The following is an 18,783-nucleotide window of genomic DNA, read 5'->3' as shown; positions in this document are numbered from 1 at the left end:
TTACCTGTTTGGATTCTCAGGGTCTTGGAGACCACAGGATGTGAATGAAGGAAAGAATTTTAGTCTTGTTAAGACAGACTAATTACAATTTAATGTAGACAAAGGGAAGGACAACACTTACCTTTTTTATCAGTAGGGGACATCATTTCAGAAGTATTTTCTACCCATGTTTCCTCCATTGTAGTTCTAAAGCATTCTTAGCTTTCATGACATCTTTTTACCTTGTGGGTGGTATCTGCTGGAGATCAGTGCCTACATAATAGAAGACATTACACATCAGAGAGCAAATCATGATGATTTAATAGTCCATTCTGGCTTCACATTTTCTGAGACCATTAAAAAGAGGAAGAAGTATACCTATGACATCATAAATAAAGTCCTATAATCTTTTACAATGACCAGGATTCCCAGACGCTTTTATACAATGGTTGATGCATGCCAGAAGAAAACAGTACTCTGTGTCTGGGGACTGCACTGGAGCAGGAGTCCTGGTCCTTCAAACGTCCTCCTGTCTGAGGTGGCTTTCCTTAAGGAGATATTGCAGTGAAGGGGGTTATTTGCAGCCTTAAAGAGATTTAGGTGTTTCGCAGGTGAAGGAGAAAAGCTTAAAGTACTACAGAAGGGAATAAATATAACCCCTACCTTATGAAAGAAATAGGTGGTTGGTAAAACCTTTTCTACTCACCACTTTTTCTTTTGTAACAAAGATTGCAAAGGTCGGTACACAAAGCATTGGGTGGAACAGCCCATTGTGGCTCTAATATTGCCCAAAGAAAAGCTGCCTGAACTTTTAGACTGCAGAAATCTGACAGTTCAGCCAATGGGTGTTTTTTTCCTTTAAAAATAAAATAATGTCAACAGGATTTCTACAAGTAAACTGACTCTTCATAGACCTCTATTGGCTGAAGCAATAAGTTACTGAGGTTCGGTTCTCTAATGGCAAGAAGGCAAAACATGTTCATGGAAATCACCAAATTAATAACAGGTAACACCAAGGGCAGAGCTCCAGTGCAAATCTCCCAGCGTACAGCTCTCTGGAGAAAAAGCAAAACAAGGGGAACTCAGATCATTCCATTACTCCCATTCTTGCCTTCTAGGAACACACACAGGAAAAGAAAGAAATGCATTTTAAACAAAAACAAACAAACAAACAAACAAACAAAAAACACCTAAGTAATGTTTTACTGTCCTTGTTCTCATAAAGGGCAGCTCTTGTAGCTGGTCTGCCATCCCACACACAACACCAGAGGGCTCTGTGGCTGCACTCAGTCAGCCCCGCCACATGGCACTGCACTCAGCAATGGATTGATCCTGACCTGCTTCCTCTGAACCCACTTGCTTGAGGCACTCCTTCTCCCTGAGCCCAGACTGGCAATGAGATCTCCCTTATCCTGCTGCCACTGGCTGCTCTGTTTCTCCATGCAGCTTGCTTGGGGGACTGGATTGCCCCTCTACCGCAGTTGTGGGGCAAATGAGCTAGTGTGGAACAGCAGACCTGCCCAGGGGGTTGACATGCCTCACAGACACCACGTTTGAACTGCTTACCTTGTCTTCTGAGTCCTGCTTACTTCTTTCTAATGAACTTCAGAGCAGGCAAAGCTCTCAGTTTCACATTATTTTCTATTCTGAATTCACTGATGCTTCAGCTGCAGGCAGAGCCTGCTATGTATGGAGTCTGCAGAGCATGACTAGGAATTGTTCCCACCTGGGTCTGATCCTTGTCCCCAGTTGCCAATGCTGTTCCCATCCATCACAATCCCAGGTGCTGTAATCACCACTACTGCTGCAGGAACTGCAGCCTGAGCAGGGATGGGGTGTTCTCAGTCTTTGCCTTTCAGCCATCCAGGCTTAGCTGATTTTTCTCATGTCTTTGTAGAGCTTGGTTCCCAGGGAGCTTTGTTGAAAAGTAGTTTATAGTAGGATCATTCACACCACAACCTGGTCAAGGAGAGGTGCTCTGTCTGGGATCCGAGCACTTCCATGAAGGGGGCTGGGCACACGACTTGCCCTATCTGCCACGTGGAACTGGACATCAGCCAGTGCTTTGTTTCACTGTTTCTGTTTCTTAGCTAGTCCATTCTATTCCTTTTAACTGGTTTTGTGGTTCCAGGAATATGCAAAGAGAGAAAACAGCACACTGCGTTCATCTACCCCATCCCTCTCATTCAGTCTCCAGGAAAGCTAGCCATGTCTTGAGGTTTGAATTGATTTTTGATTGTCTGGAACGTCAGACAGCAGCAGGTAGGCCCCAGGGTACATCCTCATGGGTAAAGAAAAAAGAGTTTGTCCTCTCCTGGGACAGCACAGGGGTAAGTTAGCTCATATTCACATAGACTCTTATTATATTGTGCTTGTGGTGATTTTATTTCTAGAAAAAAAGAGTAGTCCAGGATAAATCTCCTCTGCCCATCTCAGTGGGATTTGTTCCAGTGAGAACAGTCTTCCCTCCTCATTGAAGAGCTCTGACATTCATCAAGGGACATACACAGCCATGTATGTCAGGCACCTACTGGCAAACCCTGCCTGCCTTCCAATCTATCCCACCAAAGCATGAGCCATTTTCCTGGTCTTTCTCCATAAATTCACTTACATCTCTGCACCATCAGTCTTGGAAGAGGATCGCTGAAGTCTGCTGCACTGCTTGGACAAGTGGATCCTTCTTGTGGTCCACAGCACCAGCTGCAGGTGGTCCAGCAGGTTCCTGAGGGATGGGTCAGGGGTACTTTTGCCCATGGCCAATACAGAGATAGACACAGCCAGAGGAAGCAGAGGCCTGGCCCCTTTGCAAGCACACATTCCTGGTTGGCTGAGTCTCCAGGTGGCAGATCAGAGGAGCCAGCTGCACTGATGTAAATTAGACCTGTTTTCTGCCTCTCACACACAAATACAAGCCACAGAGAAAAGAAGACATGCTGGGAGCTGCTATTTATGAGGAACAGTTTAACACAAGTGACTTATAAACCAAGGTTAGGCTGAGATTCCAGATAAGAGAGGCATGGGGCAGTTGTTGATTTCTAGACATACATCTCAGTGCATGCTGATGAGAAAAATGCTGAGGTCAGCTCAGATCTACAAGGAGCAGAGGCAGTATTGAAGTGTCTCCTTCTGTGTCTGGAAATAGCCTGCTGTGGGACAACAAGGAGAGAGGAGAGAGCAGTGAGGGACTGGGGAATCTCCTGTGGTGAACCTGTTACCAGAAAGCCAAACATTTTGCCTTAGCTCCAGCTCAGCCAAAATACTTGCAAGTGCCTGGAATGGGAAGGAGGTTTGTACAAAGCCAGAGGGGCAAAACTAAGGGAGACTGTCCTCATGAACATAGTTGAGTGCAGGTCCCTGCCACCCCTTGGCCCCCTCAAGCATGGAGGTGGTCAGCCAGAAAAAGCTGACAAGAAGCAGCTGGTCCTTGTACATACGTGGAGAACAGCAATGGAGTTCCCTTTCCAGAGCAACAGCAGATGGGAAATCCATGTTCCAAGGAGCTCAGAGGCCCCCCTGGCTGCCCTCCCCACAGGCACAGCCTCCAAAGCTCCCGACGTCGCATCCGTGACCGAGCTCTGGCTGCAAGAGACAATTCCATTTCAGTGCAACAGATTCAAACTCTAATTGAGTTTTGTCATTTAAATCAGGGCAGGAGCAGCTCTGCCAGCCTGCAGCCAGGAGGGCTATTTTTGAAGAGAATTGTCATATGGGCAAGGAAGTCAAATATGACAGTTTTAAACCATTCTTAAGCGTATGGCTGCACGTGTGTGTGCATTTCCCTCTGCAAGCAAGAAACAATCACTCCCTGTACACAGAAGGAGCCCAGGTTGCTTAACTGTATGGATGCTGAGATGGCTTCTTTGTGGCAGCTGAAAAAGAAAGGAAAAAATACTCAGCTTCTTAGTGCTTTCTTGCTTTACATGACTCACCACAATGGAAAAAACCCACTTGCTTCTTCTTTTCACCCCATCTCATCCCAGACACCATCTATCTTCATGGCAGTCCACTGCTGCTTGCACAGTGCAGTCCACTCCTTTATGTTCCTTAATTCAACTGCAAGGTGTGGAGGTAATTTGGAATATAGCTTTTCCCCTTCCCTTTATAAAACAAGGAAAGACTGTTCTAGTATGAGGACATCAGATTAGGACTCAGATCCAGCTTTCACATTCTGTACTGATTCAGATTTCTGGTGTGACTCAGTTATTCATCTTCTCTTTAGGCAAAAGTGCAATAAAACTCTGTCTTTCATCCTGTTCTCTCTCCAGGCAGAGTCAAAGGCTTTTTCTTCTCAACAGGATTTAGTACAATGAGCCCCCAGTTAAACTTCTATTACAAATTACATTGTAAATCTCTATTTACTATCATTTTCTTATGTCTTCTAAGTACCACATGCTTTTATAGAGCTAAGCGAGCAGCTTGGTAGATGCTTTGATCTCTATTTTACCTGGCCTTTGCAATTAAATCAGTGTTAGGAATAAAACTCAATACACACATACTTATATAGTTACAATTTCATCCATTTTTTTAGGGAAATATAGTCATGAGGGTATTTTGCTGTTTTTTTACTGTCCTATAGATAGAACAACTGGTATGTTTTGAAGGTCCAAATACTTTAATGAAGTATTTCCTCCAAAAATATTGCTTGTATAAGTTTGAATTTTAGTGGAGAAAAATTAATACACACCTATCATAATCTTGTGTTACTAAAAATGTTCTTGGTTACCATAAAGTCTTGCTCTGAATTTCTTTCAAAGCAGTACTGAGGATTTATCAGTTCCTAGTGGCCTCTATAGAATACCCAATATCACATAATGTACTTCCAGACCTTCTGTTTAGCCAGTTTCTCCCCATCTCACTTTCCACTTACCTGCCTCATCCTTTGTCAGTTTGCCTATGTGGAAGTAACAGTGGACAGTGTTGAAAATCACCTGTGAAAGTCACAATGAACAAATTCACAGCTCTCCCCTCATGCACCAAAACAGCCTCTTGTTGCAGAAACTATCACCCCTCTGTACAGTGAGGAGCAGTGAGGTCACAAGTTTAAGATTATGGCACCAAAAGGCCAGTTTCATTTTCTCAGTGCTTGAAATTGTTATTCCTGGGATGAGTCAGTTCTGGCAGTAGGAAGGTAGATGTGATCCCTTCATTTCTATTTCATATTAGTAAATCTTCTTTACCCTATATTTCAGACATTTAAATGCATTGCAATATTCTGAGTTTAAAATTGTACTGCGACCTTTAAAAGAGAAAAGGATTCTAAGGCTAAAACACGAGTTGTACCTTTTCGAAGGCAGCTCATTTCCCCATGCGGAGCTCTTGGTGCTGTTAACAAGAAACATGGTTTTTATGCTGTGCTTCATGAAAACAGGAGTACAGCTGTGCAGTCCTCTCTCCTTGAGGTAGACGAAATGTGAAATTGGCCCATGTTTTACACCAAATGCAATTGATAGTTTAGTTGAAAATTGGATTGTCTTTAGAACAGAAAGCAGAGTGTGCAAAAGTCAATGGAAATATATTTTTTGACATCCCTGGCCTTGGAGTAGCTCTTTGAAGATGGATTCTTCATGAGGAGAGCTGTAATGGTGAACTAGGCCCTGAAATTACTTCCTTAGTCTAAACTCTTAAATATTTCACAGTCACATTAAAGAGGAAGACTCTGTTTGCCTTTTCTCTGCAGAGATATGAATCACAGAATCATAGAATCACCAAGGTTGGAAAAGACCTAAAAGATCATCCAGTCCAACCATTCACCTATTACTAATAGCTCTCACTAAACCATGTCCCTCAACACAACATCAAGTCTTTCCTTGAACACCCCCAGGGTTGTTGACTCCACCACCACCCTGGGCAGTCCATTCCAGTGCCTGACCTCCCTTTCTGAGAAGTAATGCCTCCTGATGTCCAGCCTGAATCTCAGTCTGATTTGGAGATCTGGAAGAAAACTATACATGTTTCTGGATCTGGCTAGCATTGCTTAGCTATACCACAGGTTATCACAGATTACCAGACTGGTGTGTGTGCCACCTGAGTCACAGCAACTGTGCACACTCATACCTGATGGGACCATCATGGTTTGCTGACATCCTGGGGGAGAGCCCAGCCAAAGTCCATCGGCATGGACTGGAGCACATTCTGAATGCAGAGAGGCTGAAAGTACTGGGGAAGTTCAGACTGGAGCTGAAGAAGCTGGTGAGGAATTGGGTTATTCTCTTCTGCTACCTGAAAGGAGATTACAGAAAAGGCAGCCATGCTCCTCCTTTAGAAGCACAATCAAAGGACGAGGAACAAGAATCACAAGGACTTAAGAAAAAAAGCTCTTCACTAGGATTAAGCACTGAAAAAGGGAACCAGAAAGTCTGTGGACTCTGCATACTCAGCCCAAAGCCCTGAGCAACCTGACCTGCATTTGGCATTGATCCTACCTCAGGAAGGAGGTTGGAATGAATAACTCCAGAGGTGCCTCCCAGCCTTGGGTCAGTAGCTCAAGAGGGAGTCAGCATAACTTACAATACTTCAGACTAACACTGTGTACCCAAAAACTTACTGAGGCTTAGAAATGCACAGAAAATCACCAAGCTGAGAAAAGAGCCTGAAAACATTCTTTTAGCTGGAACTGAAGTTTCAACAACATTTTTGAACTAATTACGTAACTAATTAATTGCAGTATTCTTACTAATGATATATGAACATTCAGGCAATTTTAAACGAGCAGAATATTTCAGAATTATGCATCTGCAGTTAACTTGACAGTTTCTCTGATAGCAAAGCTATGCTTCCTAAATATGCAGGGTTTTCTTCACTGAAGTGAAGTATAGATATACTGATGTATTTTTCTCTTGGGAGATATTATTAACAGACATGTATATTGGTTAAGGAAATACTTGGAGATGAAATGCTAATTTTCTCTCAGTAGTTTGTAGTATCACAGGAAGCAACAAACGCCAGGCGAGCAGCGGATTTATTTCTGAAAAGAGAATATAAAAAGTATATAGATCAGTGCTATTGCAAAGATAACTGTCTGAAAAGCTTCTGAGATACAGAGCACTCATCCTTTGCATCTGCTGCTGCTTTGTCAATAATTTATCTGTAATTAATTATTGAGATACTATTTTAAAAAAATATAAGTAAAATCCTGACAGCACAAAACGCAGTATCGTGAATTCAGTGTGGAACTGCTCAAGCACAGACTGAGTAGTATGGAAGATGAATTCTTATTAGCATACAAATGGATCAAATAATGTAAAAGGGAATATGCTGCTCAGGAAACATTTACAAATGTTATTTTTCAAGTGTTCTGCAGGATGGAAGTCCCCATTTAATAATGACATTTTAAAATTGTCATTAAGGCCTTAATCCTTTAATGTGCCCTCTATGGGTGACTGCTGTCCAGATGCTGACTGAGGTCAGAGAGGAGGTGGGCTTTGGTGAGGAATGGCAATGCTTCTGTTGAGCATCACATTGGTTTACAGTCTTACAAATCCTTCCTGTCCCAAACCCACGGAGATTTTCAACCAAATGCAATGGGAGGAATTCAGAAAAATGAATGGGGGAAAAAAATTCTCAATGGCATTTCTTTCAGCAACAACTCAGATTTCTAAGGATTTTGTAGCACTAGTTAGCAAAGACAGGGTCACAGGTACCAAGTAACCAGAAAGCATTTTTTACATCAATATTTATTGAATTTATACTAATACATATTTAAAGAACTTACCTACCCTTAGCTGAACTGCAGAAATTGAAAGCTGCCGTGCTTCCAGCATCTTGTAATGCAAAATAAAAAGGGATATCTTAAACAACATTTTCTGGAAATGATCTGCACAAATGTATGCAGGAAATTGACTCCTCTCACCTGGGAGATGATAGTTGCAAGCAATGAAATTATCTGACCATAACTTTAAGGAAATCCTAGTGGACTTCAAAAGAAAGCTTGCACTGCACTTTTATGTCAGTGCAGGTGATAGAACTTGAACATGGAAAATCCTCATTAAAATATTCATTAAAAGGAAAGTGCTGCAAATTCCACCTGATATCCCATATCCTTGGCCCAGTCTAATAAGCATGGCCAGTATCTTAATCCCAGGAAATATGTCTGTGGATGAATGTCACATTGGCAATAACACAAGAGTTAATCACTTTGCAGGATATTAGGTATTTTTGTTTCTCTACATACAAATGAAGTGCTTGAAGTGAAGCACTGAAATTTGTTATAATGGAGTTCAGCAAGGTTTATTTCAAGCACAGAAATGTAATATTATAGCTACTGTGCTCAGCATTAGGAAAAAAAGTATACCTCAAGGACCTAAGCTCTGCATAGCCTTTGGAGCAGTAAATTTTTGACAATATTTCATGAGTGATGGAAGACCAACAATTGCACTGGTACAAGTCATTAACAGTTAAATTATCAGATTCCAGCTGACACAAAAGTCAAGTAAAGCAAGTAAGCTTCCAAGAGGAGCCATATGCATATGATGCTCATCCTGCAAGTAACTGAGGTGGATCACTCACAAATATCCCAATGTCTGATAATTACCTCTTTCTCTAAAGAGATTATATTAGCAACTAGGACACTCCAGTTCTCACCTCTGTGTTGAAAGATTTCTTGAGCTCAACTACCTCTTGAAATACAGGGAAAAAAATCCTGAAAAGCCAATATTGAAGCTAGTCATCTGTGTTTGCTTTGTTGTCAATGGAAAGGCATCCTTAGTATGTTTCTCCATGGCAATCTGGAGACAAACTGGCAACATGATGCTGAAACACTCAGTTTTTCACACCTTCACCCTCATCAGTGGTGACAGGAGCTGTGCAGTGGACAGTGTCAACGTCTGTAACAAAGGAAGCCACCAGGTACACAGCCCCAGTGCCCCAAAAAGCAACAATGCAAGAAGGCATCCACCAAAACAGCCCGATACCAGTGCTCGATTACAGGAGCAAGTAACAAGGGAAATTAAAAACAAAAAAATAAAAAGGAAGGAGATGGGGAAAGAGAAAAGGAGCTCAGCAGAACTTCTGAGCCTGAGTTATTCTTTTAATAAAACTTTCTGTAGAGTCCAAAAACTCAACTACATTTTTATCTCTGAGCCTGAAAAGATGAAAGCAGCAAGAAGCAGAAGGTTGTAACTTTCATGTTTATACACAAATACTCTGAAAGAACCTGCCTCTGCCAAACACCTTCATTCAGTACTTAGAAGTACAAACACAAATTAAGCAGAGGCTTTGAAGTCCTCAGCTATGCAGAAGCCTCAACAGAACAAAGAATTCTGAACTGAGGCAGACGAAGAAAGGTGTATATGATGTTGGAGAAGGATTATGAGAAGCAAGGAGACACAGACAGATGCGTATTTTGGCCCTCTGAATTTCCATTCTTTGAGGAGCTGCATCTAATGTATTGAGGAATTTGGCATGGAAGGCCAGAAAAGTCCCTATCCTGACGTGGCAGTGCGTCACAAATCTCTCTGACAGCCTCTGCTTACCTCATGCTGAGATCAAGCCCACCTGTTGAGGACCAGGGATGAAAGGCTGTGAGGGTAGATGTGGCAAGAAGAGACTCTGCTCATCATTATTAATGCTGCCACTCACAGAAAGAAATGTGGCTGCAATTTAAGAGATGGTGGCAACAGTTGCTCAGCTGAAGGTTGCAGACACTCTCCGCAGAAGCTCTTGCTGGGCAAGGTTCACAGGCCTAGCAATCGTCCCATAAACCCACATCTTCAGCAGCTAGACCCCACAATGCCCCCAATGGACCTCCAAAAAACAAAGCTCAAAATACATGGGATTCAGTGCGGTCTGTCAAGTCCTCAACTGTCTCTGTGGGCCACTGCACATCCTATCCTTACATCAGCCCTTCTGGCCATGATGCTCTGTCTTTCTCAATTAGAATGTTTGACTTATCAGCGGTACTACACCCCAGCTCCAGTCCTGTGTTGTCTAGACAGACATCACTGACAGCTGTACCAATCTTTCAGTGAGTATAAACACAAGAGAACCAGAGGACAAGAGGTTAACCTCTGATCAGTGGAGAAATGCTACAAATATCCAAGTAGGTAGAAAATGTTGAAGAGAAAGTCAAATTCCAGTAGTGCTGCTATTTGTGCAAAAATCAGATTATATCCCAGATGGAAAGCTAAACCAAAAATTGGAGAAAGGGAGTTTTTGTACTTGTTTTTAGAGCCTGAGGGCTCCTTGTTTTGTGTACAGAAAGGCAATATTGACTTTGGCAATACAGAGTACACCCTGCAGGGCTCTGAGCTTGTTCCTGCTGCCCCTAGTTTGCTTCTTCCATAAATTCCTCTAAGCAAATATGGACCTTTATTAAATAAAGAAGGAAAAAAAAAATCTACGTAATGAGTTTTCTTACATGTGACCAAGAGCAAAAAGCAAATGCTTAACCTCTGACATCAAGGCTGAATTACCACATGGTAAATAATGAGGAGCAATTGCTTACTGTTTGCTTTCAGAAAAGTAACCAAGTCAACATTTCAGAGAACAATTAGTGCTCCAGCTGGTTTCAGCACTGAGGTATTTTCTCTTGGAGGAATCAAATAGTTAAGGTTCTTTTATTTTTCCCCTCAGGTTTACAGAAAAATTCTGCAAATGTAAGTCCACAAATTCTCGCTGAGAACATCTGCAGATGTTGCTGTTAAAATATATGGTCATATATATATTTATGTATATATATATATACACATATGTCATATACATATGTTTGTATATGCATGTGTATGTATAATATATGCATACATATATAAAGAATAAAAGTATAACTCAGTCTAAGTGTATATGAAAGAATACATGGATTGTGTTTTTCTACCCCAAAACAATTATTTGTGTTTAAGTTGGCAGCCTTCTAGTGGTACCCATCTCTGGAGTATATGAACAGTTTAACACTATGTTTGTCAAGTTTCTCAGCTCCTAGAAGGAGACATGTTTTGTATTTTCCATTTTTTCTTCAGGAAGCCTGCCATGAAAAGCTCGTTGCCTTGCTTCTAGTAGGTTAATAAACTTCAGAGAGGAATACTGGGTGCAGTGACAAGAGTTAAATACCCCTACAGTCTTCTGTGGAAGACTTTAATCTCTGAAGTGAAATTCCTCTAAAATGTTGCACACAATGACAGATTAAATTTTACAAAAAGTTTTTCCTCCTCTCCATGGTGAGCTTTTGGTCCTTATAACTGTCTCTAAGTCAAAATTAGATGAAGAGAAAACTTTCCTAAGCTTGGCATGAGAAATGTTGTGTCCCAAGTTACAGAGAAATATTAATGAATCTACTAATGGATAGAATAAGGAGCTTTAATGACTTACATCCAGCTGGCTGGAGCTGTACAATCTATGAAGGACTGAAGGAAGGCTCCCAGAGGGTCTTGTGATGTGCTGATTCTCAGATAAATCCTTGGATGTGCTTCCTGGGAGTGCTATCAAACTTAGTAGATTCAGGCACCAATTCAAGAAAACTGTGTTATTCACTATTTGCCATTGCCAGATATTCAGAAGTTTTCACACCCAGCAGCCAGAAAATCAGAACTTTCAATTTCTAACAGTTTTACAAGGTGCTTGATTTTAAACAGAGGTTTGAAATCCTTGGAACAGGCTATTTTTTAAGAGCTTTCCAGGGTTACACAGTTGCAATCTAGTATATTACACCAGCTTATCAAGTGAAAACCAGATTCTTGCTATTCTAAGCAGGAAAAAACACCAGGTCCATGTGGGATCTACAAAGAGCTTTGTCACACAAACTGCATTTTATGTCTCTGTAAAGTCCATTTCAGTTTCAGATGCTTTGTAGATGCCAAATAAGGTTAATGGTTGCCTTTCTTTGCTATTGACTTCTTTAATTTTATTGCCCTCTGGCAGTTAATGCATCTGCTTAACCACAACAGAAAAGAAAGTTGCCAGAAGTTTTTCAGAGACCTAAATACATAAACAACCCTAAAAGAGATCAAGTTCACTAGACAAAGGAAGGCCCTGAGGAAACAGTCGTGTTACCTCTGCAAGACGGTTCCAGCCACTGCTGGTTTTACCCTGAATTAGTCATCATATGGCTATAGATCTGTCACTGCATTTTATATTGGTTTGCCACAAAATACACTCTAATTATTTTACTCATATTATATTCTGCCATAATATGTGAGATGACATCATTAAATGAAGTCTCACGGGTTTTTAATATTGGATAATATTACCGTGGGGAAGTATCACCTTCTGATGCTCTGAGGCAGTTTGGATAGTAGAGTAGGAGCAAACAGCAGAAAGCCTAGTTCTGTCTCCATCACCTTCTCCAAGCAGATGTCTCCAGGTGAAGGTGAGGGAATGCCCTCAGCACTGTTGCAGCCACCTCTGCTGCTGGACCAGTGATCATGCATCACTGGAAGCCTGCAGACGTTCAGAGTCATGAGGCATGCCTCATTGCACAGCCAGATGTAACAACTAGAACATGACACCAGATCCGGACTATGTCATGATGATGTGAGAATACCTCCTGAGAAACATCTGTAATTTTCCTGTGTGATAAATGTGAAAACATACCAAGTATTAGGAGTTCTCAAAGCCTTAGGGTGTACATTAGCTCATTTTTCTTCTCTGTTATGCTGCTTGCCTGCAGCCCATTCATGCCACAATGATTTCCCCTTGCTGGTTGGTTGCCTAGTGCAGGCCACTGCAAGATCTAGATGGATCAGCATAGTGGCAAATATTTAAATGCCCCACTGCACGCTAGGTCCATATTTCAACACACACAGAAAAGCTACACAAAGTTTTCAACCTGTTCCTACTGCCATATTGGACAGATATGGTCCACCTACACACCTAGAGGCACGGTTTCATCTTCCTTAGATCTAGAGCAATGTCCATTACAGTAGAGGAGGAAGTTTTACATTATGCTTTTTGAGATTGTTATGCTTCACCTTGGGATATAAACAGATTTGAATCCTGTCATTGACCTTCACAAAAAATAAAATCAAAAAACAAAACAAAACAAAACAAAAAAAACCAAAGCCCTAAAATCACTTGAGTTCCTACAAGATAGCAAGCCTAATGTGGTACTCGAAGATAGAAAGCCAGGTAGTCCCAAATGTGTTCTTGCAGTGAGTGGGAAGAAACAAATTATGCAGCTGAAAAGAAACCAAGATAATCTTCCTGTGGCTTAAAGAATCATAAGTCTGGCGCCAACTGTAAGAGATCAGTGCAATCAATGGCACTATTGGCTTATCCAAATGGAGAGGAGATTTTTCATAATGCTGCATAATGATAAAAGACTGGTTGATAGCTGGATTTGTTATCACTTGTGGTTTCATACAATGAAGAACATAAGAAATACCTCAACATTTTCAGCAGCAGCATTCCAGGTCCTAGAAGGCACCAACTGAGCTAATTATGTGAAAGGTCCAAATGACTGAATTAGTCTCCTCCAAAGCTTTTCTCAGTTAGGAATGCTTCTATCATGAAGTAGGACAAACAAGCAGATTTTGCTACCTCAAGGCTTTCTGCTGACTAGTACCCTTGTGTCCCTTGAATAGTCTGAGTCTGCAGATCTGTTAGAGGGCCAACTTCCACAGCCTTCCTAAAGCACTTTCTGTAGCACAATAAAGGCATCACTCACTATGAGAAAACTTCAGCTTGCAGCCATTATTGCAGTTTTGCTGCTATTCCAGAATCTGGTTGGTTTGTCCATTTCCAGAGATCACATTTTCACAGGTTCTGTTAGAGTCAGTGGAAGGCTTAGCCCCAGGGCTCCCCTTATTCCATCTCTCTACCCGCATGGAGATTGGATGAGCTCCCCAAGCTTCACTCTGGTTTCATTAACCCTTTGGATCCTCTGAAATCAATCCATGCCAGAGAAGGGCTCTCAGCTCGATTTTCGATCTACAGTTGAAATTTCCCCATGCCCTGAGGGATCTGATACTATTTACCATGAAAGAACAAACCCTGGTGTCTTGTACTGAGGTGAAAATATCTCTGCATTATTCTCTCTATCCTATGATGAGATATTTAATATTTTCCTTTTCTCCCTGGAGGCAGCAGACTAAAAGATGAGGAAACAGTGACAGATGCAATTAAAAAAAAAAAAAAAAGAAAAACTAAAAAACAACTAAATGAACAGCAAAATGTGCTTACCTCCACAAGGTGGAATCTGGTTTTTCTCAGGTTTGTACAGTGCAGACAGCAGTGATCTTCAGCTATGACTGAGCTCCTACACGCACAGACTATACAAATAATAATGAGCGCAGAAAGACCGTAGCTGCTCACTGACCAACCCATCTCCCTGGCTGCAGTGTAGGGACTGAGGATATGACTCACTCTGTTAAGGCTATGCTCCATTTAATTTTAATGCTGCTCAGTGGGGTTTGTTCTACCTGTGCTTGGTCTCTGATGTTACACACATATCTCCAGTGGAGGCTGTTCTCTTGCTTTATTCTGTGTTTCTGATATTTTATCAGGCAGAATGTAGGCAAAGCAGAAAAGTTTGGATTAAGTCATCTCAGAAGTAGCACTTCTACACAATCAAAGCACTCTAAAATGACTTTAGTCCATATCAGAAAACTATCGTGGCTCTAAGCCTCCAGCATATCAGCTTAAAAGCATTTCCTGTGGTCTCCTCATTTCTTTTGAGAATATCCTATAAGTGATGTACAACCAGGGAACAAATACAATTTCTCAGAGTGCTTAGTTTTCACTTTGGCACAATCTGTAGTGGTTATGTTCCAAAATCCTCATGGGAATTGAATTATCCCAAGTCTTACTGTCCTGGACCCCTTCATCTGATTTAGCTACAGGCTAATACACTCAGAAGTACAAGATGTGCACACAGAGAGAATGTGACTGTACAAACTCTGCTGAACAAAGCAGCTGTAAGTTTTCAAATTCAAGCATGCAAACTGATATTTATATTAGCATGAATTCCCAGTACTAGCTGTGGTAGTTTACTGCAGGTTTCCTGCACAGATTGTCTCAGTGCCATAACTCTTTTTCATTTTTCTTTCTTTTTCCCTTTCACTTTTTCTTATCTTTTCCCTAGAATGCCCTACATCTTCCTGGAATTCCTTTTTGTGGCTAAGATCTAAGACTAGGAAAGTTTGTTATAGAAGCACAGTCTCTCCCTCTGTGCTTCCTGAATGGTTGTCACTGGCATGAGGGGTGAGCAAGCCCATCCTTGGGATCAAGGTGCAGTACAGACTGAATGTGTTTATTCCACCTTTTAATGCTGTTGATTATTAGAGATTGTTAGTGTAAACCATCTTCATCCCTGTCAACCCTTGCTAATGTGTCACTTCTCATTGGAAGGTCCCTGTATTATTCCTATAGAAACAACCAGCACACAATACAATACTCACACAAAATGGAACAACCTTCTGAATGCTTCTCATGAAGCTGGGAAATGCTTGGGATTGTTAGAAAAATCTCTACCTAAAATGAAGTACCACCTTTCTCAAACAATCTTTTCCCTTACTTCTCCCAGCTCTGGTAATCGCCAGGACATCTCACAATATGTCTGAAACAGCCTGGGTTCATCTGCAGGCATCTCACTCTGTGCTTTTTTTAAGAAATGGCCAATCTCCGTTTGCTTAGTACTCATTCATTCATCTGAATTCCATCATGAAACTAGAATACAAATTGAGTCTCATGCTTAATACCTGAGAAATTCTAAGAAAGAGGGCGAGACAGAGACAGCTCAATTTCATAAGGCAAAATTTCACGGCTTCCTTGTCCACTAAGTTTATTTTCCTCAAAGCTAATAGGAAAAAACAAAACAAAAAAAAAAAAACCAAACAAACTTTGATCTCCCCTCATTGTACAGAATCGATCTGGATTACCATAAAGCCTGGACAGTACAGCAAATTGGATTGATGAGAGAGCAGTTCAGATTTTAACCCCAATAACACATACCTGGTGGCACTTGTGGACTCCACATAAACACTACTGTCAGTCTTTGTGAATTGATGGTAGAATAAAGGCCTTAAATTTACTTTTAACAGTTCTGAAGGCTCAGGGGAGGTGTGGGAGTTTAAAAGATAGATGCTTTTTTGTAAGAAGTACATCATCATCATTCATTTCACCAGCCTCGGGAAAAAGGTAAACTTCATAGAAACACAACAAAGATGATAGTTTAATGGGCTGGTAGGATGTGTACTACAAGAAACCAAAAACATAAGGAATATTTAAAAATAGAATGATGAATATGACCTTTTCTTACCTGGGAAGAGTCAGTACAGCTGCATCCAGATGCCAAATGTAAATTACAGCAAGGCGAGGTGTGCAGTGAATGGTTTGTTTTGGATTCTCTGGATCCAGATTTGGAAAGTAAAGCAGCACATGGACTTCAGATGGTGAGAAGGTATTTCTTAATTAAAAAAAAAAAAAAAAAAAAAAAGAAAACCAAAGACAGTAATACATGTTTCCCAAAATCTTTTTCTTCAGGATATCTTTGGATGCACAGAGATTAATAGCTGTGTTTTCGTTGCTCTCTTCCTACCACTTAATTTCAGTAGTATCTTTATAGCATTTGTAATAAGTCTGGCTATTCCAAAACAACCTGCAGATGTTTATCGGAGGAAATTCGTATGCATTTACTTGTTTGACAACTGTAGAGAGGTTTTTCTTGCTCTTATTCCTTATATCAATCTAATCCACAGGATTTGGCTTGCTGGTTTAAAAGCTGTGGGAAATGTTGTACAGGTGATCTGAGCCATTCAAATGAGCATTTTGCATCTTTAATATCTAGTGGACAAGTAGAAGCCATCTGATAAAATGCCGCATCAAAGAAAAATATTCAAAGATCAGCTCAGTTTCCCTCCACTGCTAATAACTGCAGTGTACTATATTGAGGCCAAACTCAGTAGAGAACAATCAGATACACTTTCCTAAATAAAGAAACAAAAAATAAAAGTGAATTTGAAGGAAGTTGTCGCAGGGAAAGAGGAGCTAATGTTCATTTCTGCCAAAGTCCAAAAAATGCTCCAAAAAATCTTCCATCAGCAGGAGTGTGTGTTGGAGAGGTAGGTCACAAAAGCACTATGATTGTCAAGTTTAATCTCTCCACAGTTCCATCCATATAGCATTTTCCTCAGCATATCCAATAGACTGACCGAATAATTTCTTTTTTTTTTTTTCCTTTTTTTTCTTTTTCTTTTTTTTAAATTTTTAAGTAAAGTCATAAATCCTGGAAGATTCAAAGTGACATTTGTATGTCCAGTGTTGTGGTGAGAGCTATAACCAGACAAAATATGTGCTGACTCTAGAGATGGAGAAGAATAAGATGTGAATGAAAAGCTGCTTAAGACTCATTTGTGATTTATGTATGGACAGAAGTACACAAACTGCTTACATTCTGTCCATCACTTCCCTGATGTCTTTCATGGTGTTCTTCAGCACAGAACAAGCATAAGGCTTAGGTTAGAGTTCCTATCCTGGATGCATTTTTTCTAGAAAACAAAGCTCACATTCATATCTGTCTGAAACTATCCCAGAGATTTCATAGATACAGAATGCAACAGGTGAATTGGACATATGTAAAAACTTCCTTACAAACCTATACAGGGTGATCAGTGACATCCACAATGCTCTACATGCACATGCATGTGGTCTGCTCAGGTTTTCTTCCGTGGCAGGAAGAAAAGTAAAATTAAGACATTAATGAAAGAATATTCTCAGGCATCAGAAAACAAGCAGTTTCTTAGGATCTAATGTCAGATCAGGGTTTTGAGAGATCTCCGAATCAGACAAGGCATAGTAATTGCCATTTGAAAGACAAGTGCCCTAAAGAGTGCTGAACAGAGGAGGTTTAGATACTATCAGGAGACACACACAAAAATCCTGCCACCAGAAACAGCTCCAAGTCAGGGAAATTTCCTAATCAAAATGTTCAGAATGATACCATAAGCTAAGACATATGAGGGAACAGAACGATAGGCAGCACAGAGCCAAAGATAAGTGATGAGCCTCTAACCACCTAGCTGCAGCTGAATAGCTGAGTACAGAAAATCACACCAAATACAGTGAAAATAATGCTTCCTGATGTGCAGGAAAAATCTCTCTCTAGTGCTCCTCTGCATGTCCTGATCCCAGATGAATGCAAGTCAAATGCCCATTTCACACCACAGTCACTCCAGATCCATCCAAAGATGCTGCCCGTGTGAGGATAATTATTCACAGAAAAGCAAAGTATGCTCCCCTAAAATGTTCCATTACTGAGGGCTACTTGTGTTCTCTGCCTGATTCCTGGCAGAGGTCTATGGCCTCAGTGTTTGGTAGAATGGGAAGCTGCAGTGATGGCATTCTTACAAAAGTACTTTCTGCTCAGCCACTGCAGGAAGGAATGGTAACACGGACATTTCTCTGGGGAGGGAGCAAATCTCACACATCCTTACTGCTAAGCCATACATGCTGTAGCAAAATGAACTTGATCTGGGCACCTATAAATTCAACCTGAAGTTCTTATCTCAGCACATCCAGCTAGGCAATAGAATAGCTAAATGCAGAGCTGATCTTTAGCTTCCTAGGGACATGGTAGCTCAGCTGGAGAAGTAAAAGGGCAGAGCACGTGCTGTACAAAGCACACACACAATCTCCATGGCCTTTGGTCAGTACAAAAGTTATCAGCACATTCTCTTTGTTCAGCAGAAGGTTCGTGACTATGTGGGTTCAAATTCTTCAGTTTAAAGAAAGCTGCATCAGTACTTGGTCTCTGAAAATAATGTAATCTCAACAGTTTTTTGTTTAAAAGGAAAAAATAAAAGAGGATGAAATAGGGATGGGACGGAGATGGGGAGGGATGGGATGGGATGGGATGGGATGGGATGGGATGGGATGGGATGG

At 41.0% G+C, this 18,783-nt stretch overlaps 1 long non-coding RNA gene across 9 annotated transcripts in view; it reads right to left on the bottom strand.

Moving 5' to 3' along the window:
* LOC107316155 overlaps positions 1–16,303 on the bottom strand; it is a 68,211-nt gene extending 51,908 nt beyond the window's left edge. For 4 of the 9 annotated variants that reach the window (XR_004307757.1, XR_004307750.1, XR_004307752.1 and 1 more), the window contains exons 1-4: positions 14,086–16,303; positions 6,034–6,943; positions 1,546–5,301; positions 122–252 (exon numbers count right to left, since the gene is read on the bottom strand). This is a non-coding gene — a long non-coding RNA (uncharacterized LOC107316155). The other 5 variants (XR_004307755.1, XR_004307753.1, XR_004307756.1 and 2 more) reach the window with 5 other exon arrangements.
* Positions 16,304–18,783: the final 2,480 nt, after the last annotated feature.

Source organism: Coturnix japonica, chromosome 6 (assembly GCF_001577835.2).
Source record: "Coturnix japonica isolate 7356 chromosome 6, Coturnix japonica 2.1, whole genome shotgun sequence".
In the NCBI taxonomy this organism is placed as follows: domain Eukaryota; kingdom Metazoa; phylum Chordata; class Aves; order Galliformes; family Phasianidae; genus Coturnix; species Coturnix japonica.
The sequence above is the reverse complement of the archived record's forward strand: the minus strand, read 5'-3'. Positions and strand labels throughout refer to the sequence as shown.